This window comes from Cyanistes caeruleus, chromosome 6 (genome assembly GCF_971803275.1).
Source record: "Cyanistes caeruleus chromosome 6, bCyaCae1.hap1.1, whole genome shotgun sequence".
Classification (NCBI taxonomy): Eukaryota; Metazoa; Chordata; class Aves; order Passeriformes; family Paridae; genus Cyanistes; species Cyanistes caeruleus.
In genome coordinates, this window is record NC_141706.1 from 40,771,716 (window position 1) to 40,782,838 (window position 11,123).

Below are 11,123 nucleotides of genomic sequence, written 5' to 3' on the forward strand. Positions count from 1 at the left end.
AACTATATTTTTAAATGTTATATAACCTTTCATATATTCATTCCTTCATAATTTACATTCTCTAACATGTGATTAAGTAATATCAAGCACTAAACAAAATAAAATTTATTTACTGGGAAATTAGGCAATGTTTGTATTGGGTTTAATATTTAATGAATGGCACAAATGTGCCAATTCACCCCTTCTTGTATGAAAGCAGTGGGGAAAAAAAAAGGAGGAGAAAAGTTAAGGCTCTTTTAGAGAAAAAATATCACCCAGAACACAAATGATTCTTGCTGAAAGTTCTATTTGTTTCTGGAGTGCTGCTGTCTAAGGTGTGTTGGGGGGTATAGCTTTTATTATCTCAGTGATTTGCAGGTGATATCTGCTTTGTGTACAAGTGAAAGGACAGTTTATTATAACTGCCAGCTCCACTCGTGACCTACAAGTGAAGAAGGCAAAATTTGGTTTGTTCTGGTGTGTCCAGGATTTTTTAATCAAGTATCACCAGTAATAAAATTCCTGTAACTGAAACTTGACTTCTAAATTGTTTGATGACATGGAAGAGAGAATAGAATAAGTATTCTTTTCTTCCATAGTCTTCTTTACAGCAAATAAATCTATTGAAGTCTTTCTTACTGAAAGCAACAGGTTCTGAATGCTTAGGGGTAAGTATCTTCAGAGGGGAAGTGACCCTAGAGGGTTACAAGAAATGTTCAACCCTCACAACTCCCAGCCTTAGTCACCCTTTCTTCCTTGCAGCGCTTGATATTATTTCTCTCTGTTCTCAAAATGAGAAAACAGCTCATGGGAATTGTTTCTTTGCTGTACCCAAGTAATCAAGCTCCAGAAACAAATGAATACAACAGAACAAGTGGAAACAGAACAGCTCACTTTTCCTGTAAGTTTATATTTCATTGTCACAGCAAACCCGTGTCTCATCACCTGCTATTTTCAATCTTCTGGTGGAGAAAGGGCCCTTCCAGTTCAGGCTTTCGGGTATACACAGGGACTGGAACTGGAATACACAGGCAACTGATATTCTGATTGCCTTCTATTATAAAAACTTAATAATAGTTATAATTTTCATTTGGAGTACAAGTGTTTTCCATTTTTGAATGTTTCAAACTGATTCTAATATGAATATGTTTAATTATTTGTTATGTGATTCAAAAAATTGACAGTTTTAAATTTAGAATGATAAGATTAAATACTGTTCTCTTAACTGGGCACTGTGGTTATCCATTACAATTTTTTATAATCCTGCATCTTCTGTGTTTCCTTAAGTTGTTGGCCTACTCTATAGTTACTGAACATTGAAAGTTATCTTTAAAGATCTCTGCTGTTCAGAACCTCTCTCCAAAGACTGTTCTTTGCTCATACACAGAAAGTTTTTGCTGCATGCATGATGCCAGGAAGCCAGGCTAGAGGTTTTCAAATACCACGATAAAGATGAGGTTTCCAAGTGTCTAATCTAGCATGTCCAGATCAGTGCAATTCAGCTTCTAAATTATCATCTATGCCATAATAATAATCAGCCCTCGGGCTGACCTGCAATCTTAATTAAACTGTTGTGAAGTCAGTTAATAATAATGAATTAATTATCTGTGGTAGTGTCCCTAAATTTCAGAGAAAGGGACCCACTTCACAACTGGCATGGACTCAGCAGATGTACATAGATGGTTACCATGGCTGAGCTGACAGCTAGTTTTTAATGCTGCATGAACCTGGTCAGGTCCAGTTGCTGCTGCTGCTCTAAATCCAATTTTATTCTCTCTCTCTGAAGTGAGTTTATGAAGATTCAGAAAGCACGAGTTCACAGATCTCTTAAAAGCTCTCACAATGCCTCTTTGTACAGAAGATTCACACTGGAACTTCAGATTTTAGATGTTCTCAATATCTTTATGAAGCAAGCATTTATGCATGTTATGGTTGGAGACTGAAAATTATTTTTGGTTCATTTCTTAGTTTTATTGTACTGAGCAAATCTGGGTAATAGCAGAAATATAATGGCAAAGTATGATAGGTACTACTCTGCAAACATCAGTTTTCAGCATCTGGAGAGAGAGAGAAATTGTTGATAGATACAAAACTATCTTCTCTCACATATAATTCTGCAAGAATTAGAGCTTTTTAAGCTGCTGGTAATTAGAAGTATAAGCCATAAAAATATTCCCCAAATACTGCCACCAACATAATGTCTTGTGTACCAATGTTCCCGTTGCCATGTTTGCAGATTCTTCTTCCACTTAGCTCCACTTAACCTCAGCCTCAAAAGCTGTTGCACAACAAAAGTTTATACAGTTTATTAAGGGAAACAGGACACAATAAATACTGCAATTCTTTTTCACTTGGTCTGAGTTTGATTAGCTGCTCCTTAAACAGATGGCAAAGTAATGTGTGAGACAGAACCTTCCCTTACAGAGTTATCCTGCTCAATGACTTACCCACCCGTCACCCAGCGAGTTCTGCCTTGCTCTGGTGTGCTGCTGAGCTCTCTCTCATCTTTCTAGCTCTAGCCCAGGGTAGGTTGGGCTCTCTCTTTCACTCAGACCATCAGGGATAAATGGTGGCCCCTGATCTACATTAACAATCGCATGCCCAGACTTCATTTTACACTTTTCAGTTTCTTTGCCTTGGAGACTTAATATTTTTATAAAGAACTATAATCTTTTATTTACTTTAAGCCCTCTACCATTTAATTATATATTTGCTTTTATACCCCAGAACCAGCATAGGAAATTTCTTTGGTTTATTTGTTCATATATGCTTATTTGATCATTCATTATTTCATATACATCTCTGGTTTCCATTTTTTCCTCTCAGAAAAAAAATTTGCAGTCCTTTCACATTCCTATTAGTTCTTCAATTTGCTTGAACATTCTTATTTTGTCTGAAATCCCTTTTACTTCTTTTTTTTTTTTTTTACAATGGTTAGAAAATTAATTTTGCATTTAACAAATTATTTACAAGTATTTGGCCTCCTCTATAGTCCCAACTCTAAAGCTTTTTCACTTTTTTAATGCACTGAGCAGATTATTCTTATAAAACTTCATATCTGATTTATTAATCATTTACATTTGGTCATTGTAAACTGTCCTCAAACACCTGAAAAACAGATCTCCTGTGTGAATAGATAACATATGAATAGATGAAATACATTCTATGAATAATATTACAGACAAATAGTAACTTTAAATAGGACAAACTATTCATAGATGGGGTCATTTTGAAAATAAGGCTCTATGATTTAATTTAAAAGTTTGTCAAAACTAAGATTTTTAAATTCTTAGATTATAAACAAGAATACATTTCTTCAGCAACATATTCAATAGCTGTATAAATTCAATGTGAATGGTTTCATTGCAGAAGGAACACATTGAACACTACATTCATGAGAGGAGAACTTTGAAATTAGATGCTTATATTAAACTTCTTAATATTTGTTGGATATCAAGAGCAGAGAGAGGAAACTCAAAAAATTACATGGCTATCCAAGCCATTTCCAGGGATTTTACACAATGCCTGAAAGGCATCTAAAGTCTTTTAGGTTCAAAGTGCTACCTAAGTCCTTTAACCATCTTTAGAAAAGTTATATTTTAAAAAAATGGCCTGTTTTCCAAAGATGCAGCTCCTTCTACTGAAACTGAAACAATGGGTGTAGGATCATAATTTTAAGCAGTAATTTAAAAGATGGAATGTTAAACAATAATAACTCAACGAGCTTTAACCACAAAATAACCTTTCCTTCCTCTTCTTTCCTTCTCCTTTATTTTTTCTTCCTTCAGCATTTCCCCATGAAACTGTAAGTTTCCTAAAAAAATAAAAAAAAAGAAAAAAAAGAAAAAAAAGGAGGCAGTAGATGTTCAAAGGTATTATTAATGTTCCTGTCACAATAGTTTTTTGTCCACTGGGAAATTGCTCATTTATGGTGAACCAGACCTCGACTACAGATGGAGCTTTGTAAGTTAAAAAAGTTCCCATCTCAATAATAAGGAAAGAACTTTGAAATAATACATTAAAAATGTCACTGAGGGCACTGTAGATGACTAATGAGTGACTTGAAAAGGATGAGTGCAATGTTTAGTCTTATAAGATTATTTATTGACTGTGCTTTTACCTTTTATCTATTTTTTGATTGACCTTTTTTGAAATATAAGAATTACTCTGTGTCTGTCGCTGTGTTTGTGAGGCTTTGGTGCTAGAGATTAATGGATGAAGATATACACAAAAGATTTGTTCACTTTTCTTATTATATTTTAAAAGGGAAATAAGTCACTGCTACCAATCCTACATCTATGCTAATGACTGTTTTCATACTTGCAGTTACTTGCAGGAATCAGTTTTCCTTTTTTATCACAAACTTGGTATTTTGTTTTAAATAGAAAAACTTGTTTTAAACCCAACTATTTCTGTGAATAATAACTTGTGCTTTAATATGCATTTTATAATTGCATTGGTTAGATTTTTAGGTTGATTTAAATTAGACAACAATTATTCAACAAAATAATTCATAACAAGCCCTTCACAGGAGAGAAACTAATTAGAATAGTTAGAAATTGCATGAAGAATTTAATGGTAAAGCAAAACAAACCAACAACCTTGATCCTTCCTCTTGACAGAACTAAGAAAAGGCAGTTTCAAATTTTACTGAAATATCCAGAGAAGAAAACACGTTTGATATCTCAGCAACAGGCAAAAACTTGGCATTTAAGTGAGAACAAATGACATTGAGCAGGAATTGGTATGATTACACCTTTCTGATGAGTCATAACTAATGAGGCAGTCTAATACTCATGAAGCAAAACCGGTGACTAAAGTGAGAAGAATGCAACTGGCAGGATCAAGGAGGCAGGGAAGGAGAATAAACATCTCACACACTTCAGCTCAGTGGCACCCTGGCCTGCACCAGCAATAGTGTGGCCAGCAGGAGCAGGGCAGTGACTGTCCCCCTGCACTCAGCACTGGGGACACCACACCTCGAGTACTGTGTCCACTTCTGGGCCCTTCATTCCAAGACATTGAGGGGCTGGAGCGTGTCCAGAGAAGGGCAACAGAGCTGGGGCAGGGTCTGGAGCACAAGTCATGAAGAGCAGGTGAGAGAGCTGGAGGTGTTCAGCCTGGAGAAAAGGAGGCTCAGGGGAGACCTTGCAGAAATCTGCTCCTCTCCAGCCTGAAAGGAGGTTGTGGAGAAATGGGGATCAGTCTCCTCCCCCCAGCAGCTGGTGGCAGAACAAGAAAAAAATGACCTCACACTGAGCCAGGGAAGATTTAGGTTGGCTCTTCGGAAAAATATCTTCAATGAAAAGCTGGTCAGGCATTGGAATAGGGCAGTGATGCAATCACTGTACTGAAACTATTGAAAAAACATGTAGATATGGCACTTGGAAACATGATTTAGAGGTGAGCATGGCAGTCCCAGGTTAATGGCTGGACTCAATGACTTAAGTGGTCTTTTCCGCCTTCAATGATTTTATGACTCTATGTGGTTTAGAGAAAAAAAAAAAAAGAGAAAAATAAAAGAAAAAAAGGAGACATTTCAATGTTTTTGCAGAAAAAAATCTCTGGTAACTTATTAAACAAATCTTCTCACTGTGTATAGAATTCTAAGTCAGAACCTAGTAAGTAAATTAAGACAGAAATTTCATATTTTTTCATATCTAATGTGAAGAGGAAAGGTAAAATCATTTTATAAATACTTACAAAAGCATTTTAAAAATCTGAGTTGAGAAAAAGCCAGACAGAAAAAAGGTACTGTTTATTGTGAGATTATCCAACTCTGATTATAGACTTCAACCCCTTGAACTCTGTCCCACTTCTACTTTTTTGTTTAGATTAGTATTTTTCACATGTCTAAAAGTACTGTTTCTCTGCTTCCAGAAACCACAATTTTATATTTTACATTTTTCTCAATTATTTGGTTGTCAATGGCAGGTAGTTTCTTTCTTCTCTTCCCTCTGCATATGTCTCTTCCTCTTCAATTTCATATCCTCTTCTCCTGTCTCCTCTCTTGTCAGTTTGTGGGCTTCTGCTCTTGCAAAATTGCAATAATTTGATTTATTCACATCTGCAATGAAAGAGAATTTTTATGAACAGTTACAGTGTCTCAGCTGACATAGAATAGCTTTTCAGCTCTAGCAATTTGTTTGTGTGTCTAAGTCTTTATATTTCTTTCTAAGCTTTTTTCAAATACTTTAAAAATCTAGTGGACTACGTATGTTGTAATCTGTCTCTTATAGGAGGTACCGAACACACACTTTAGTTTCCTCATAAGTAATCTCATTGAAACTATCAGGATGATTTACATACCAGAGCTTTATAAATGTTATTTCTCAGAGAGGTACCAATACCACAGAACTTTTCAGCCTCTGAGCTGCCACATTGCTCTCTGTCTGCCTCAGTTTCCATGCTTTCATTTTTCTTCCTCTCTCAGGGGACCTCTACAAGGCTACATGGCTCTCATAACTACTTCTAGACCTCGAGTAACATTCACAGTGTGATCCCAGAACAGGTAACTCTCTTGTGTCTTGGCTGGAGGGCTGGCTGCATTTGTCTGCTCCGAGCTGAATTGCGCGGCTGTCTGCGCGTCACCACGAGCCACGTGGAGCTCCTACGTGTGAAATTAGCATCCAGTGCTTGCATGGCAGGAACTTGAGCCCTGATCTCCCAAATGCTAACTGACCTTCTGAGATGAAGGATTCTCAGAGATAGAGCTGTGCTTGTTGCATGCGTGGATATTGGCGTGGGAGAGAGGAGAGAATAAAAGACTAACTCTGTACGTTGATCTTCAAGCATTTGTCAGGGATATGAAACAGAGATTCATGGAGATTCCAGTACCAGGAAATTTGAGATAAATAAGCAAAAGTGATATAATTTTCAGTGAAAACACTGGGGAAAAAAACTCTCAAATTGTTCCAGGATATCTGGGTTTTGCATATGCATATTAAATTAAATTCAAATTCTGTCTCCAAATCTCTTTCAGGAACAAGTAACACCATTCCCTGTGAGTCGTGCAGGTGGGGGTTGATCTTATTTTTCATGGATAAAAAGACACTATGAAAATTTCTTAATGCAATAAAATGAAAACCTTAAATAGATGGATCTTTGTAGCAGACAGGAAGGCACATACCTCCGCTTAGAACAGAAATTTAAGAACCTGAGTCATACTCTATTTTTTTCTGTTTTTTACCCAGAACATCTGTGAATATTTGTACAGCCTCTTCTTACCATGAGATCTTCTGTGTGAGAAGTTTGGTTCGATGGATGTCCACTCCAAATAAGATACACAGTGCTGATTTTACCCTGCTTTAATACTGTGTCTTAGGAAATACTCCAGTGAAACATAGATCAACACAGCCTAAGGTACTGTACATCAGAAGAACCACCAACCTCCTCAACTGTGCCCCTCCAGTGCTCAGCAAACGTGATGTGATTAAACAGAGCTAAGTTGGAATGTGAAGAAGGGTAAGCAGTGTTGCAGACCTGATTTTGGCCATAAGGCACTCTTGGGGACTGTTACCATTGTTCAGCTGATACATAGTAATTAAACTGAATTTCATTGTGTGAAAATCCTTTAAATGCTTCCTAAATCTCTCAGAAAGATCCTGGCAGAATGATATGTACTGCCATACTGCTTTCCTGCCTCTACAACACTTTTACAATTATAACCAGATTTCTTCTTTGGTTCAGTACTGCCCTTAACATTTTTATTGTTTTCCATAGCTACAAGTCATGATCTGGATTCTCTTCCTATTGTGAAACATGTCAGAGTATGTGCCTGTCTGATTAACAACATCAGACTCATGTCTTATCTTTCTACAATTGAACATACTCCATTGTGAGGATTCAAGGGAATTGAGTTAGTGATGTCTTGTATAACACTGTGAAGATTAATGTACGCTGCTGAATCTCTGACTACAGGAGTTCCCACTGGAGGGCTGGATGATGGGAACAGTAGGATATTTTGTTATCTATGGCCATGACATTGTGTCCTAGTTTCATGCACCACAGTACAAAGCAGTGGTTCTGCTCAGAGAAGTTACTTAGAGAAATGATGGTAGGTGGAATAGCAGAAAGGCAAAAATTATTTGATAAAAAAGAGGCATCCCAAGACTCTTCCTAAGAAAGTGTGTTGTTTGGCAATTACATTAAACAACTTCCCAGAGACTTGCACCTTGCAGATATGTGCTACTCAGCATGATTCTGAATGTCAGGTGCTTTCAGTAGAATTCACCTCCACCTAGCTTCCAGGCATTCTATAAAATTCTCTATATGACTGTGTAATATATTTCTGCTGTGATTTCTGGTATATGTCATGATCAGACGTTGAGCTGGGTTAAAAGGCAGTAAATACAATGCTTGCTCATATAGTTTCTCTTAGGTGTCAGACTGCATCTTTAAGAGCCTTTTATCTCCCTTGTTGTGCATTTTCTTTCCATGGTGAAAGGCTTTCCAATTTGCTCTTGGTCTTTACAGTCATAGGACTTTCTACCATTAAGGTTAAAGCTCTCCTTTCCCTAACTAGAGCCAACAGAGGAGGTTTCATCCTGAAGTTGCTTTAGTGATAAAGCAATGTTTTCTCAGCAATTCAGTGGTATTTCAGAAAGGCATCAGAAATTAAAAAATAATCGCCTGTGGAATAAGCTGCACTGGATTTTAGAGACACTCCTGCTAGATTTCATGTGTCATATATTGGGGAATGTGTATTATTGATCTAGTTTTAAGTGGAATTTTATTATTTTAAATTAAAAGCATTTTCTGTGATAAGAATGATTTGTGAAACTAATGCATGGGACAGAGGACAGAATGAATAGAGAAGATTTTTTTTCCCACAAAAGCCCTATAAAGACAATCTTTATGTCTTTGCACACTCAAAACAAAAAGGGGAAAAAAAGGAAATGAAAGAAAAATAAAAAGCCTTGGATGCAGTGTAGTTAGCTCTAGAGTCCCTATCACAGTACCAATTCTGAGCTGTCAGAAGGCTGCTCTATTTTATTCTTTTTTTTCTCTGTGTGTGTGACACATTTTAGCTTTCTACAAAAAAGAAAATAAAGGGGAAGCAGCTCCAGCTAGCCTTGGAAAAGCTATTTAGCTTGCATATTGTGGAACTGTCTTCCCTAGCTAGTTACTGCCATTTTATAACACTGCAGCATATTGGATCAAAGACTAGAACTGCCACCTCCTGTTTACAATGGGCTGGAGCAGTCACAGAATTGTCAGGGCTACTTTCTGTCTCGGTGTGATTGGAAATAAGACTGAAAACGGTAGGTTGCTACCAACAGGTTAACTTCTTTTTTTTATTATTATTATTTAATTTTTGGCTTTCACCTGCAATGCCAATGCAACTAAAGCTAAAACATTTAACCCAGAAAGGCAAGTGTATTTTTAATCTTTTCAAATATTATTGAGTGTACCTGGAATAACGGGCACAAATATGCATGCAGTACTATTGTTTCGGAGATAATTTCAAAGGCAAAACCATGGAGACAGGAAAAAAAAATAACTAAAAATAATCCTTGAAGTGTGTTCTAGATTTTTAATATAAGTTATGCTGAGACAAGAGCTGTTGTTAGACTGCATAAACACTATGTCCCAAGGCTTAACACTTAGAAAGATTATTTTTATAGCTCTGCCAGTACCAAATTTTTGTGAGAGTCATCAGTGATTTTCATTTTGCAGTGACAATATGGTGTTTAAAAATATCAATTGACTGATAAGAATACTTCCTTTTAAAGGTGAAATTACATTCCAAGTACACAGAGGGTGTTATTTGGGTGCTCTGGTAGAATAATAAGCATTTGGCAGGCACATTTCTAGTTTATATATCTGATTTATCTTTCCACGCTTAAGTAATTTTGTTGCTTATACTCACCAAAAAGAGACGTAGAGCAGAGAGACAACAGACTGCAATTCTCACACTGGACTAAAATACAAACTTTAAGATTCCCATCACTGTTTCTGTTAATGCAGGTGCCTTAGCAAGAAGATGTGCATAAACCTCTAAAGTTGGGTTTTCAAGACACAAAAGAAACACAAACAATAAACACGGGTACTCACCAATGTTCTTACAAAACCAGCTAAGGTGGGAGACCTGTGTCTTCTGTGTCACTTCTTATATACCTTAAACAAACAATCTCATTCCTTTTCCTGCATGTGCCTTTGTGCAAGACCTAGGAATTGCATCATTGCTCCCATTTAGTGTTGCTAGTTGGTTACATAAGGGGTGCACATTATAATGTGAAAAATAATGGGATAAAGATGAAGCTGGTCTGCTGTTTTCTTTCTTACAGCAGGCTTTGACGTATGCTGAGATCAGCGAGCAAGATGCATGCTGCATCATGGGACCAAGGATCTTGTGAGGGTATTTGGCATCTATAATATACCATCTGTATGTCACTTGAGTCACTCTCAAAGGTCCAACACTTTTGCATATTTATTTTTTGGGGTTTTTTTTATTGAAAGGCTGACTTATATGTGCAAACATCAGTTTGTGGACTCAGTGATGACTTAAGGACTACTGCCTAGAGACTTCTAAGAGGTTTTTGCAGCCTGTTCAGGTGCCCTTTTTCCTTCATGGTCTTCTGCATCCAACTGGAATTGCTTATATTTTTAGTTCCAGAAGTTTCTGCTTTGATGATGATGATGGTGACTGTGCATCCATCACCATGGTACCTGCTGGGTGTGTTATATTTAAAGGGATGAAACTTTTACAATACTGTTTCCTTAGGTCCCACAATGCTGTATGCAAAATAAAAGAGTATGAACTATTTGGTACCTTCTATGGTCTGGTATATTGAATGAATATTTTTGACACACTGATAAGTACAAATTTTGTAGAAATTTTACAAAACTGGATCAAAAGTTACATTTACATCTCCCTTCCTGGTTTTTGGGGGTTTTGGGGGGGGTTGGTTGTTTGTTTGGGTTTTGTTTTTGTTGTTGTTGTTGTTGGGGTTTTTTGACCTTTTCTTTTGTGATTTTGTGTATGAAAGTGTATATATATATATCTGTAAAGTATTTGATTATATATGAATACACCATTTTTTTTTTCAAATATTTTCTGCTTAGGTTACTGAAATGTCTTCAGTATTTTTTTCTAAACTCCCCTTCAAAAATGAAGAGACACAAGTCTTTGAATTTTGGGT

General features: G+C 36.5%; 1 long non-coding RNA gene across 1 annotated transcript; it reads right to left on the bottom strand.

Annotated features, from left to right (window-relative positions):
- Nucleotides 1-5,704: 5,704 nt before the first annotated feature.
- LOC111930350 (uncharacterized) lies at nt 5,705-10,274 on the bottom strand. Its single transcript, XR_002865139.2, has 2 exons — nt 10,036-10,274; nt 5,705-6,046 (listed from the first exon to the last, which is right to left on the bottom strand). It is a non-coding gene; the product is annotated as an uncharacterized LOC111930350 (long non-coding RNA).
- Between the last annotated feature and the right edge of the window lie 849 nt (nt 10,275-11,123).